This window comes from Xiphophorus couchianus, chromosome 8 (assembly GCF_001444195.1).
Source record: "Xiphophorus couchianus chromosome 8, X_couchianus-1.0, whole genome shotgun sequence".
Lineage (NCBI taxonomy): Eukaryota > Metazoa > Chordata > Actinopteri > Cyprinodontiformes > Poeciliidae > Xiphophorus > Xiphophorus couchianus.
In genome coordinates, this window is record NC_040235.1 from 21009898 (window position 1) to 21024389 (window position 14492).

Genomic DNA, 14492 nt, shown 5'->3' on the forward strand with positions numbered 1-14492 from the left:
TTTTCAAACACTAAATGCATTTTTCTGACAAATATTGATTCCCCTTGCTATCACGTTTACAGTCCCACTGGTTATAGCGCAGCCAAATCTGACAAGCACTGTCCTCCTCCAACGCAGAAAGTTGCTGCATGAGTCAGGCTCTGATTGGCACTGGTGGGCCGCCAGTGCACAAATTCAGCTGTCTCCACTTGTCACCTCCCATCCACTCTATCTTTATCATTCCAGCCAGTGGTGCTGCTGCCGCTGCAGGTCAGGCAGGCTGACAGCCAGGCGGTGGCACCGTCAACAGCAGCTTGAGCCACTGTCGCATTTCTGCTAGTGTAGACTGTAGAACGTGGCATTTAGTGACATTTTTAGAGATTTAAAGACATCTGCTAAAGACAGACTTGTGTGAACTTATACTCAGGGGTTTTTAAGTAACAGCAGCATCCTAGTTACCATATTATCTGTACTAATTTAGGTTTGGCCAAAATGTACTTGTAGGCCGAGATCATTTGAAAATGTTACTCATTTCTAAAGAAAATGGACAGAATAAATATTACTTTGTAGTGAGAAAGTTCTAAGTTGTATTGCTTAATGTCTAGTTTTGATTTATGTAGTGCCATCTAATTTTGCTTTGTTGCCATCAATATGCTGAAAGTGGCATTTAACAAATTGCTTAAATAGTTTTCAATCAGACTGCACCATGCTGTGTAGTTTTAGGTGCTAATATTTCGTGCATTAGCTATCTGTAATATACAGCTCTGGACAAAATTCAGATCACTTAAAATTACCAGTTTCTCTGATTTTACTCTTCATAGGGATATGTTTGAGTAAAATGAACATTGTTCTTTTATTCTGTGAACTACTAATATCATGTTGCTGAAATTCCAAGCAAAAAATTTATATTTGCAGAAAATGAGAAACAGTCAAAATAACAAAATACAGTGCTTTCAGACCTCAAATAATGCAAAGAAAACAAATTCATATTCATTTAGAAATAATAATACTAATGTTTTAACTCAGGAAGAGTTCAGAAATCAATATTTGGTGGAATAACCAGGAGGTTTTCAGTGGGATTCAGTGCATTGGTCTCTGTAGATACTGCAGGCTTTGTAAACCCACGTTTTGTATAAAATCCATTAAATCAAATGTAAAATGGCAGTGAAACTTATTCACACTTTTCTTCTTCCCATAGTGCTGCTTCTTCATAATCCTTTTTTAAAAAAAAAAAAACATACTGCTAACTCTTAAAAGTCTTAATGGCTTGACACCACACAGCTTCCCTCTTAAGATCTGACAAAGACTCTTAGTTCCACTGGTGACTTGTTTTTTGACACCTACAGACGCAGACTAAAACCAACAGGTGATGGCGTCTTTTCAGAGGTGATCCACTCTGGAATGACTTGGCTTTGAAAATCAGTCACTTAAACAGCTAATCAATTTAAATCGCTGCTAAAAAAAACCCATTTGTTTTCAATTACTTTCAAATAGTGAAGCAGGACACCTGTGCTTCTTCTGATAGTTTTATTGAACATAGTTTTGTATTAGTTTTTTTCGTTTTTAACCATAGAAATCATTTTTGGTGAATTGTAGTTGTTTTTAAATTTGCCATATAAATAATCTTGTCCTTGGGCTGTGAGCAAAGGGACATACAGCTACCCTGTAGATTTAACCTGGATGGGAACAGCAGACTTACTGAGTCACAGAGACACTAATAACTCACAGGAAGAGAAGTGTTATAATGAGTCTTTTTAATTTAGGAAAACCTCCTAAAAGAGACATGAATGTACTCTTTATAAGTCAATAATCTTTTTTATTGGTCCACTGGATGATGTGTAATTAAGCTGACAGCTGTGACCTATAAAAGTATCTTTAAACATGCAAGGGGGGAAAAATCTGTTAAGGAAGGCTGTTCATAAAGCTGAAGATAACATATGGCATTAAGAGTGTCCCTGCTGTTCCTAAAAGATAAGTAAAGCATTTGTTTTAGCCTAATTTTTGTGTTACTCCTTTCTTACCCGTCAAGGGAAGTTTTCTTAGAAAACATATTGCATAGTTTTTCATACTCATTTGCTGGATTTTCTCAGTTCAAGTGATCTGACCTTCGTTTTTGCTACTTTTTCGCTTGCTGCCTTAATTGCTATCTGTATTGCGTTTCATTTTAGCGTTGTCACACCAAGTTACTGTTGAGAAAACTGTCAGTTATTGGCAGATTTAACCAACGTGTGTCCTAATCCTTTGCAATAAAGTGGAGTTATGGAGTCATTGCCTTCCTAATTCTATTCTAATCTCCCTTCACTGCTCTATCTGGACTTTCTCCCATTGAAGTGAATTTCTCTGGAAGAATTTCACCCAGACCAGAAGGTGAAGCTATGAACGATGAGGGAGATTTTTCTCTTGTTCCTTAAATTATTTGTTATTTTTGAATTGTGTGGTGCAGCTTTTGAGCTGAGCACCTTTTTGTTTGGTGGAGAATTTAGATGGATGTGCTTCACAGTGCATCTCCACAAACACTATCAAAACATTACATGGATGGGTGATATGTTTTAGGGGAACTACAGCAGGATTCAGGAGACTTGAAAAATCAATATTGAGTTCCTCTTAAGGCACATGGTGACGCTTTGTGTTGGCTTTACTCCTAATCTCCTTCCTGTCTGTGGGATGAAAATGGTTACAAGCTGTAGACAGAGTTGAAACAAACCACTTCATGGCATTTACCCCAACATTCTTAACCCAAAGACCCCCCAAAGAGTTTTCTTTAACTTGCTCGGCCATCTTGACCACATTTACAGCTCTGCACACCCACAGCCACCTCTTCAGCATGCTGCTTTTTTCTCAATATGAGCCTGCAGACCACAGAACCCACTAAGCAGCACTAAGAAGGTTGCACACACATTTGAAGGCACATTCAGTTTTATGCTTCAACATTTTCTTTTTTTCCCACGATGAAGCCACCTCCTCCAACAACAATTCTGGCTAAACATCAGAGTTGAAACTTGGAGAAATGAACTCAGGAAAACTTTAAGCTGTAACAGCATTGGCATAAATTCAGTGTTTCTCAATAGCAGAACCGAAGTGGGATGCGGGTATTTGAATAACTCAAAATGCTGTGTGGCAAATGTTAAAACAAACAGTAAAAATGTCCTCACATTTGAAGATGTGTAAATTGGCAAGGGTTTTATTTTAAAACTATAAACAAAGAGTGGGAGGAATTTAATGTAATTAGTATATTAAAACCCTGCAAATATGGAAACTGCTGCTAAAGGTACACCAGTTTTTGTATGCAAGAATACATATAAAGATTATTTGAAAAACAGAATGGTTGCCTAATATTTATCTTTAAGTTCTGTAAAAATTAATGTAAGTATTTTAAGAAAATATAATGTATATACATTGTACATCATGCAGAAAATAAGCTATTAAAGCCCAAATCTGACCATTTGATTCTAACACAACTCTCCTACTCCATAATGCTGTATAAAGTAACTTGTATTTTGCAGAGTAAACATGATCTTCAGTTATTGACTGAACCTCTAATCAGCTGGAAACTTGTATATTTTTTAAAAGAAAATCTATAAGTATATTAAGTACAATGTAAAAGTAATAAAATATGACTGTCCATAACCTTTTCCATATGGTTTTTGAGGTCATAACATAAAATATTTGAGATAAAACAAATTTTTTTGTCTTATGCAACAGTAAAGAAGAGGTCTGGTGCCACGTAGCAGTTACTGGAGGAAAAACCCTTATGAATGAGTAGAGCAGAGTCAAGCAGCTCTGCGTGGGTTGTATTGGAAAAAGGCCAAAGTAGTTTGAATAAAGTATTTGGGGTTTTCACCAGCTGCTAGCTAATACCTAGTATGAGTTGTTGCAGTTTGCAAGTTGGACTATGGTGCAGTTAAGAAGATGGGGGAAAAAACAAAAAAAAAAACAGAAATGAAAAACGTGCAAGGTGAAAACTGAAGACATCAAAAATGTCATGGAACAAAAATAGTGCTTTTTAGTCAAAGTGAATACTTCACAGTCCTGTGAGCATTAAATGAGCACCAACTGTGATGGGTATATTGAATTAAGCACAACTTTTTGATTTGTTTACACACCTGGTTATATTAAAGACCAACAGTGTTAAAAAACTGTTGGTTAAAAACAAATCAGCTGTGAGTATACCTGCAAGCTGCAGATTGACCAATTTAAACTCTGAGACTGTTAATATAAAATGAACTGTGAGAAAATTATATTCTAATACCAACATGATATTTCATTAGTGTTGTAGTGATGTGTTTTCACACTGTTTATGTTCATATTGTTCAAAATATCTTGATTGGCAGCTTTTCTACATAAGCTCACCTCTGCTCCAAGAGCATACTGGACACTAGGTATTTTGGGGAATAATCCAAATTTAGGGGAGAGGAAACACAAAGAACTGATGCTAAGTAATAATAGTACAAATGGCACGGCAAGATTCTGTTTTGAAAACTATATCTTAATTTATTGATATCTCCCTCTCTGTTTTAGAGGCCTGACTAAGGTTTGGGTTGACAGAAATTAGAAGTCAGTTGTGTGTTTAAACATTCATTGATTAAGTGGACTAGGGAAAGCCTTCGTTTCTGCAAAAGTACCAGTTTAGTTTGTGAAAAATTGCAGTCCTGACATTAATAAAGCTAAATTATAACCTTGATTAAATATAGAAATAAAACAGAAGTGACACGAAGCATAAAGCAGAACATATGGTGATATGCAAGGTCAGCAATTTGGCAGAACAAAGGGCAATCTGTATCCACTTTATCATGTGTCTAAATGAGCCTTCTGAGAGTGGTTGTAATCTAATTAAATGTCTTTTCTCTAGGAAACCCCCATTTCCTCAGTAAGAGGGAAAACTACTCCACTGCCTTCACAAAAAATTGTGAGCCAGTGGCACTAATGTTCCTATGGAGACTTGTACATCAGCAGTTCATACTCCATCTGAATATCTTCAGCAAGTTTTACTTTTTGCATATCATCCATATGTAGCCGTCTACATTGCCTCGATAATGCCGCTTGGGGATCTATTTCAAACAGATTAGTGTGGACACACGGCAAGAGAAACAATCTACTTCTGTGGTTTTATCCATCAATATCTTCTTACAGTTCATAATAACCTGTGAAAACACTGTATAATGTAGCTGTAAAAATGCAATGTCATCACATTCAAAGTCAAGTGTACTGTAAATATGAAGCAGGTTGGTTCTAGACTTTGCTAAAACAGAAAAAAATAAAAGTTTTGGAGTAAAGCTAAAAAGGAAAGATCCAAACACAGCCCTTAGAAACTAGTTTTTTGGGGGGCGTTTTTAAATAGACATATATTTATTTATTCAGTTGTTTGTTTTTTTTTTTTTTCAATTTTACTGGTGGGTCTGTGGGTGATGATGGTATTCTATTTTCCAAGCCATTTATTTACACTCTAGTGTGTCGCTTCAAACTCTCCTACCTGTAGAGGAGCTACTGTAAGCTCACAAAAAATATGTCTAAGAGTGAGGCAGAAAGGCTATTTGTTTTTTCTATATGCTGTTTGATAGAACATAACATAGTAACAGAATAAAACAAAAATTCAAGGGCAGGTTTTGGCAAACCTTACTGGGAAAAAACAAAAACACTACACTTTAGCCCTGAACTAAATGTACAATCATGCTAAATGCAGTCACTGGCAGCATGTTTCATTTCTCATTAGTGGTAAGCTAATGAGTAATATCAATTTTTAACTCATTAAAGCCTCTATTCTGCATCAATCAATCAGGAGCAGGGCATGATGTAAAAGAGTATTAAAAAAAAAACCCACTGCCATCTCGATTTATTTGCTAGAGAACTATTGCAAACAACAATGTTATTTTTTCTGTCCAATATATTAATATTTACATGGTACAATTGAAGAACAGTAATGGTGCAGAATCCCTGCAGGCACAATAATTTCTCTCTTTTACATTTAATTTGCCGGATGAATGAGATGTCGGATTGGTCAAGAAACCTAAGGTGATGCATGAGCATTTGAGGCGTCACGTTGCACATGAGATTGTTCTACGTAAATGAGACCCACAATCTGTTGGCATTCACAATAAGAATTTTTTTGTTTGTTTTTTGCTGTTTTTCTATTATTTCCACGTTAATATTTTTAATAATATAAAAATATTATAAAATAACGTTTCTCTTTGGGATTGGTAATGCATTTGCTGGAGCAAGATTAACTTACTGCATTAAAGAAGTTGTTTGGAGAAGATGTTTTAGTTTTCTTGATAAATATTGTGCTGATGAATAGGAATGTCTTCATTCTGTTATAATAGGATCAGTGAAAACAGAAAAATGTTGATCTTCATGCCAAAGACGGTAAATACTTACTTAATGTGATTTTCTGTTTAACAAATTTGCAAAAATTCTCACTTTTTCCACATCGTCATAAATGGGCTATTTGTGTCTAGAATTTTGAGGAAAGAGATGAAATTAAATTCAATTTGGAATCAGGCTGTAACAAAAAATGTGGAAAAAGTGAAGCACTGAATTCTTTACAAATAAACTAAGTTGAAGTTTCATACATCTCACCTTTGTCACACATTCAAAGAATTGCAAAGAAAAAATGCTTAGGATGAAAAAAAAGTCCACATCGTAAATTTCAGAGAGTATTGTCAGAGAAATAAGGTTGTAAATGGACTTTTAGTAACTAACTAAGAGTTTATATTGTGATATTTATTATGGCTGTGTAATAAATATTGACAAGTGGTTGGCACGTTGCACCTCACTTGCTTAATCTCATTTATGGTGCTAGCGATTGCCCTCAAACGTCCAATTGAAAGGGAAAAAAGTCAATTCCAGCAAATGCTTCTCACCATTGCATTGGCTGATTTATTAAAACAGACAGTGTTTTTTGGTCCTGAAGAGAAAGCTTCTCAGGTCTGAAAACATCATCCTTTTTGTAAATCAAATTAGGGGTTAGGGGTGTGTGTGGGAATTGGCCTCTTTTTCTCTCCCATTAAATTGTGTAACAGATATTGCAAACCTTTATCACTCTGATCAATCCTAAAGTGATTTAATCTAGCAGTTTTAGAGCACAAACTGTTGAGGTGAAGGAGAAAATCAAGACTTATCGCTCCAATGCAAAAAAAAAAAAAAAAAAATCAGCTTTGATTGAAAAATAAGCGTGAGAAGCCCGTTTTAACATTTATTTAAGATAATATATTCATAAAGCAAGAGTTTACAAAAAACCCTACACAACAAATTAAAGGCATAATCATTTTAGCAAAGATTTTATACAGTTATGCATTATAATTTTTTTTTTTAAAAGTTAACCCTTAAAAAATATATATTTTTTGTATTTCTTTCAGTGAAGCAAACCCTACTCAGGCAACAAAAACATTTCCCCCCCCTAAAAAAAAAAAAAAATCAATTATTTAACAATTCACATTTCCTTCCCTGAAATTCAAATTAATTTAAAAATATATTTGTTAAATATTGCATCTAGTTTTCTAGGGTTATCTCTCTCCCGTGACACTAAATTCAGACACACTTTCAAGTAATTTATACATCAGTTTTTGGTTATTTAATAAACTTCTGAGTGTTGTGTAAGATTTTATTAATCACGCAGCAGCACCTTCCTAAAAAAATAACCACCAACCTGCAAAAATAAAAAAATATACAGTAAATTGAGTCTAATTATAAATACTGATTTAAAAGTCAATTACATTTCAGCTTGATCCTAGTCATTTAACTATTCAGCCAAGTTACTGTATAATTAATATTTAAATCGGTAGAAGACAGTTTCTTTCCTACTTGACAAGAATGTGAAGACACTGGACGTGTATTTTATCGAGTCATTAGGTTTGTTGCGATACTTCACACAGATTGATTGGAGCAAAGGAAAGGAAATCTCCGCCTGAACAAAACCTGGCTTGGTTTTTATCATAAGACTTTAGGTTTGCTAATCCAGACTGTTTAGTCTGTGTGGAAGCATACTTGGGTATAACAAAAATATTGCACAGTCTGTTTATTCTTAAAAAAAAACAAAAAAACAGAAAAACTTTGGAATGAATCATTCAAGACGTCGGGCGGTTTCCTGGTTTCCCTCCCCAGAATTATAAGTTTGTCAAAAGGATAGTCTGTTTCACTTATTACACTTTATTAAAAAAACTAAAAACGATAAGGGTCAGAATTGATCAACCACACATTGTACTTGTGATGTGTGGTTGATATGTTTAAATAGGAAATATTTTACCCTTTCAATTTCTATGCTAATTAACAACAAGCCGTGATAAACATAATATACCCAGACACTTTAATCAAGATTTAGAAGTGATTGCTGTGCCTTTAAAATTAAGAAAATATATTTGTATTTGGGAATAGATTTACAAACTGAGGTCCTGTTTTTAAAAAGAGGGTTAAGATTGAGTAAAATTGCGAAGGAAGGCAGGCTAGATAAAACTGCAATAAGACAAATAAATCATAACTTTAACTTAGAACCATAGCATCAAACAGTAACGATCTAATGTTTAGAGTTATACTGTAACAAAAGTTGAAAAACTGCGGCTGCAGTAAAAACAAATTAGCTTAACTCTTCTTTTTTTAAAAACAAAAAAAGTAAATAGAATGACAAGAAGTCCACCTTACAAAAACAAGAAAAATCAACCTTTACTCAACAATGTTAAAGCAGTATTCCGACGAGGCTAAAATAAGTTTTAAAATAATGAATTTTTATGGTGACGTTCAAGAAAATGACTCTTTTCTCTAAACAAATGCATATGTCAGCTTCAAAGATGTGATGATGGAATTTAAAGTGTGTCCCCATGGAAAGAGCCTCAGGCTGAACCTATTATAACATCAGGCAAACAATGAATTTTCCAGGGACCCACTGCAAACTGACAGGCTATAAAGGATTTAATTCTCAGAGGGGAGAATCTTGATGAGAATGATATTCCATTATATCCCAACACATCTGTACACAGATTCAACTCTTAGTTCTCACATATTTGCCAACACATTTTTAACATTACAAACTATAAAGCTGTAGTTTCATGAACATGTATACACTAATTTAATTTTTAAAAACCCAAAAAACATCACGACATGCCTATTTCCACTACCTGCTTCTCAGAGTGACGATGATACAGAAGTTACAGACTGTTGATGGGTTTATCCTCTTTTTTTTTATTACTGTTTTTTTGGTAATAATTTACTTCAAAAGGACATGCACATGTTTTATAGTCCTTGAAAGGATTTTAAAAGAGTGAACATTTTTTTTATGCTTCTTTAAATCTGAAAGACAGACACATTTCTTTTTGTTATCAACCCGGCCCTAACAACCATGCTTTTGAAGATGAATTCAAACAAGTTCCACACATTGAAAAAGCATCAACTAATAAGCAAACACAAGTTGCAAAGACGGAGATCAAACATTTCAAATTAATTTATTCCAAATTAATTTTTCAATAAAGACTCTGCTACACTTGTAAAGTCCTGGCTTTGAGGTAGAAGAAGATTTAAAATATTTCAGAGTTTATACTGTTGAAGGAAAAAAAACAGATTTGTGAGAAATAAAGTGGTTGATCAATGAGGTTTTTATTTTCTGGATATCCTATGAAGTTCTGGTTTATCTTGATTATGATTCTTTTGAACGTGTATATGGTTTTCTAGCCCTGAAAAGGTCAAAAACGTGTTATAAATTGTGCCTTCTGCTAAGCGACTGTAAAAACAATATTCTCTGAAAAACATTCTTGGCTTCTCTTTATATTGTTAGATTTGTTTTAAGCAACAGTAATTGGTTGCTGCCTTAAAATGATCAGTGGTAAGTTGTTTGTGTGTATAATTATGTTTGTGTTGAGCAATTTAAACTCTGTCTTTTAATGAAAAAAGAGTGGGCCAAGGTTTCAGGAGAATCTACTCAGAAAACAAAATGTTTAAAAATAATAATGATTAGTATGCTATGTTACCACATGTCTTTGTGGAAACATTGGTGTGGAAGTCTTTTAGAAGATTTTTTATGAGTTGCGGTGCATATATGTGGACCATGTGGAGTCTGTTCAATAAAGTAATCAATCAATCAATTTAAAAAAAATCTAACAGATATCAAGATATAATACAATGTCCTGGACCCTTTAAATTCTCCCACATTTACAACTCCACACGTTATATCTTTTGTTTGATATAAAAAACTAATTTGGTCTATCAAATTTTGTTTAATAAACCAACAGAGCATAGTTGATTATTGTGAAATAGAAGGAATTTAAACATGATTCGGTAAAATCTAGCTTCAATTTGTAATAAGCGTTTTTAAAAACATCTACCACTGCAATCAAAGGTCAACAGGTATTTTGGGCAATTTCTCTCCCAGTTTTGCACGTCTGAACACTGAAATTGCTCCCCATTCTTCTGTTACAGTCCGATTGGATTGAGAGTTTCTGAAAACAGATTTTCAAATCTTGTTACAGATTTAGGTCTGGACTTTGACTGGGTCATTTTAACACAAATAAGCTTTGATTCAATTGAATATCACCTGCTGGAAGGTGACCAACTCTCCTGACCAATGCTGAAGAAAAGTCTCCACACAGGATCATGGGGAGCGTTAGCTTCCACCACACAGCAAAAAGGTAAACTTTGGTTTCATCTGACCCGAGTACCTTTCATTTTCTTTCATTACTAGGTGACTTTTTAGCTTCCAGTCACACAGTGCTTTGTCGGTAGGACAAAATAAAGTTTAATTTTAATCTCATTTGACTGGAGTACACTCTTTCACGTGTTTGCTGGGTTTCTGACGTGGCTTGTGGCAAACTATAACTACACTTCTTACAAACTACACTTATGACATTTATTCTTGTAAATAAGCAATCCCTACACCTCCTTCATGTATGCAATGGGCTTCTGATGGTTAAGAATGAGTAGGTCTGCAGTGTAGCTATAATCCGTTTCCAGGTGACAGATTAAATCTTGAGCTTGATATGTTTGGAGCTTGAAACATTGTTTAATAATCCAAACCTGCCTTATACATCTCTATAACTTTATCTCTGACCTGTTTGCTAATTTTTGTTGTTTGTTTTTATGATTCTGCTTGCTCACTGATGTTTTCCTTCGCAGAACAGATGTATTTTCAGAGAAATTGAAATGCACTCTGATGAACTCTCTTTACTGATCTCTAAGCAACTGGTTGCATTGGAATTTACTTAGAGGTATAAAAAAAACATGCAGAAGAATACAAATCATTTGCAGTCATTTACTTTCCACATCATAACTATGCACCACTTTCTGGTCTCAAAAAAAAAAAAGCAGAACACAATACTTTGAAGTTTGTTGCTGCAAAGAGAGTGTAAAAGTTCAAGAATTATGACTGCTTTATCATAAGTATTAATCACATGCATTCTCTCAATCAGTGAGGCTTAGCACAAATTATATAAAAAAAACAAAACACATTTCATTTAATGTCCTATGAGTGCACTGGGCAGATCTGAAGCAGAAAGTTTTTTATCTGTAACAAGAGCTGGGGTGATGACAGGAAAAAAGGGGGGCTGAAAGGGCAAACTGGAGTAGGCTGCCAGAAAGTGTACGTTGCAGTCACTGTGGATTTTTAACAGAGTATCTCAGTACTGAATTGCAACACAATCAGAGTTCAAAATTGTGCTTGTTTTTGTTTTTCTGAGTCACAATCACTGCTACTGACATGCTGGAATTTGCCAACTGTGAAGCTGAAACGTCCCTCCGTCCTTTGGTAGCTGATCACGACCGTTAAGAAACCCATGGGCTTAAATTATGTTGTACTTTTACATATTCTCATTAAGACACGTCTCAGTTTTTTCAGGTTGCACTGAAAAAAAAGGTTCCAAAGACTACCCTGAGGTGAACATATCTGACATCTTGCACAGCATTTAAAAGACAACTCTAAGTGTTATGTATAATATTTGTTCCAAGGGAAAACACAGTGAGCCAGGGCTGTCACTTTACTTTTATATGGGTGTAGGTTTGAACCTGTCAGCAGACTCGGCTCCTTTTCTTTGGTCTCCTCCAAAATACCCAAATATATGCAGGTTACGGTAACTGATGTGAACAGGCGAGAGAGCGGTTGTCTGTCTCCGGGTGTCAGCTTTTGACTGGCTGTCAGAATACAGTGTGCCCACTTTCAGCTGGAATAATCTTCAACCACTAGCAGGCCTGTATGATGGCTGAGGAAAAGCCAGCAAGTGATGGATGTGTGAAAAATTTCAGTTTGAATGGAGGCACGACTGGAAAGGCATTCAGTGGAATGGTGACGTCTGTCTTGTAGCATGATGCTGTGACATGGAAACAGAGGCAAAAGGTGTCATGGCATTTAAGACCAGAAATACAGTCTTGTTCCTGTTGCTGGGTTACAAAGCTGATCATTTCAATAATCTGGGTGATACATTTGTTGGAGGTCTTTAGATCCTTTCAAGGGCCAGTGACTCAGAGAAAAAAAACAAAAAAACAATTATACCTTGCGGAGTCATCAGGAAGCTTATCAAATGCAACCTTTTCACCTTAGGCTACTGTAAAGGAAAATGATTATTTAAGTGCTAAAATACTTACAACATGTGTAAAGGTATAGCCAACACTTTTATTGGAACAGTTTTATGTTGAGCATGGGAGAGCTGACAATAGCAGACATTTAAACAAGCAGGGCTTTTTCCTCCCCCGCTGAAGACAGAGTAATAAATTTACATTCCGATAGGGGGCAAGAGACTTCTTGGCGCCTCTCCTCGTGCCAGACAGAGATGAGCACGAAGTGGCCCTCTTACTGAGATAAGAACCAGACCTCTGAGCTATATAGGAGAGTGTCCGGGGTTTCTTTGGGGCCGAAAACAGGTCTCTGATTGGTTGAACAACGGAACGCCTTCTTTGCATATATTAAAATACGGAAACTCCTCTTTGATATAAGATTACTACACAGAGCACGCGGAGAGTTTTTTCCATCTTTTTTCCCTCTCCACGTGGGCGCCGTTGTCTGTCTATGTGTTCCGTGTTCGTTTGTCTTCCCGTTGTGTGTCTTTATTTTTATGAGAAATGCATATCTCTGTATCTCTGCAGCTTTGTTGTTCATTGCTTTGTATGAATTAAACTCTGTGATCTGTGACGTCAACACGCCTTGTTAGTTTCGTTTTACAGCTGGCCCGCTCGCCGAGAAGAACCCGGCTGTGTTGAGGAAGAGCCGAGCCAAACATTTTGTTCAAAGTTTTAAATACATTCTTCCTTAATAATTGGGAGCTCGTCCGGTCTTGGCGAGGGCGGATCGGTCTGGTTCGGCTCGGCTTCCTGCGGTAAGATACTATTTGCTTACGCTTTGGTAGTATGTAGCGCTGCGTGCCAGCTGTAGCCACGCGGAGTTTTCGGAGCTGCAGGGATGCAGGGATTGTGTTTGTAAAAGAGTTTGTATAGGAATTGGATTGAAAATACACGTGAAACAAGAGGATCGTGGCGGTTCCAAACATAGGATTTGCTACCCTATTGTGTAAATGCTGGGTTTTTCTTAGTCGTTATTCTTTTCCCCGGAACGTTTAGTCTTGGACTTCCAAATAGAAAGGAAATTGTGTATTAAAATTTAGTTTAAGTGTGTGGTACACTTGATAGACAAGTCTGGGGAAGACTGTTACGGATAGAATTTGCGGTAAATTCTTGGTATAGCTTGCTGGAAGCTTTGAAAATAGTGTGGGGTACACTTTTAAATAGTTTGCGGGAAGCTTTGGTTTGTATTTTTGTTTTGAGTTAAACAGGTCTGCGGTAGGCCGACGGATAGAATTTGCGGTAAATTCTTGGTATAGCTTGCGGGAAGCTTTGAAAATAGTGTGGGGTACACTTTTAAATAGTTTGCGGTAAGCTTTGATGTTGCATCTTTTATTTTTAGCCGGCGCCTTCTTTGTATTTTTGTTTTCCTTCTCCTTCTGTTTTTCTAATTTGTCTATCATTCTGTTTAGTGTTATCTGTGTTTGTCTGTTTGTGGTGCTTTTGCAGCTAGCTGCTCTTCTGTGTGAAGTGTGTGTGCAGAGCTCTGCGTGTGTGTCTGAGTGTGTGTCTGCGTGCGTGGCCGTGTGTGTGCGCGTGTGCGAGTTCGGGCTGGCTGTGTGTTTAAGCGGAGTGTTACGTTGTGTGAATAGCGCTGTTTGTGTGAATTTGCATTGATTTTGCTGCGTTTTATTGTGAAGTTATTATGGATACTGAATTGACAAACGATGCTGTACACCGCTCATGTCGTCTGGCTTCGCGAGACCAGATTGCTGCTTTAATTAATATGTATGAGCAAGTAGATTTGACGACACGATTACTACAGCTTCAATTAGGTGAAGCTACACAAACATTGAGAGAGGCTTCAGCTATGCTAACAGCTGCTGCTCGTTTAATTCCTGTTATGCCTCCAGTCCCTACTGCGGCTGCGCAACCGGCTTCGCACATCCATGTTGCTGGCGTTCAAGGCTGGCGTGGGGGAAGACGAGGAGCTCCCGCATGGTCGGGGGTGCGAGGAAGAGATACACGTGGCGGGACACGCAGACACATGT

General features: G+C 36.3%; 1 protein-coding gene across 1 annotated transcript in view; it reads right to left on the bottom strand.

Moving 5' to 3' along the window:
* The window catches only part of lamc3 (laminin, gamma 3), a 136001-nt gene that overhangs the window by 84559 nt on the left and 36950 nt on the right, over positions 1-14492 (bottom strand). The window lies entirely within an intron of this gene.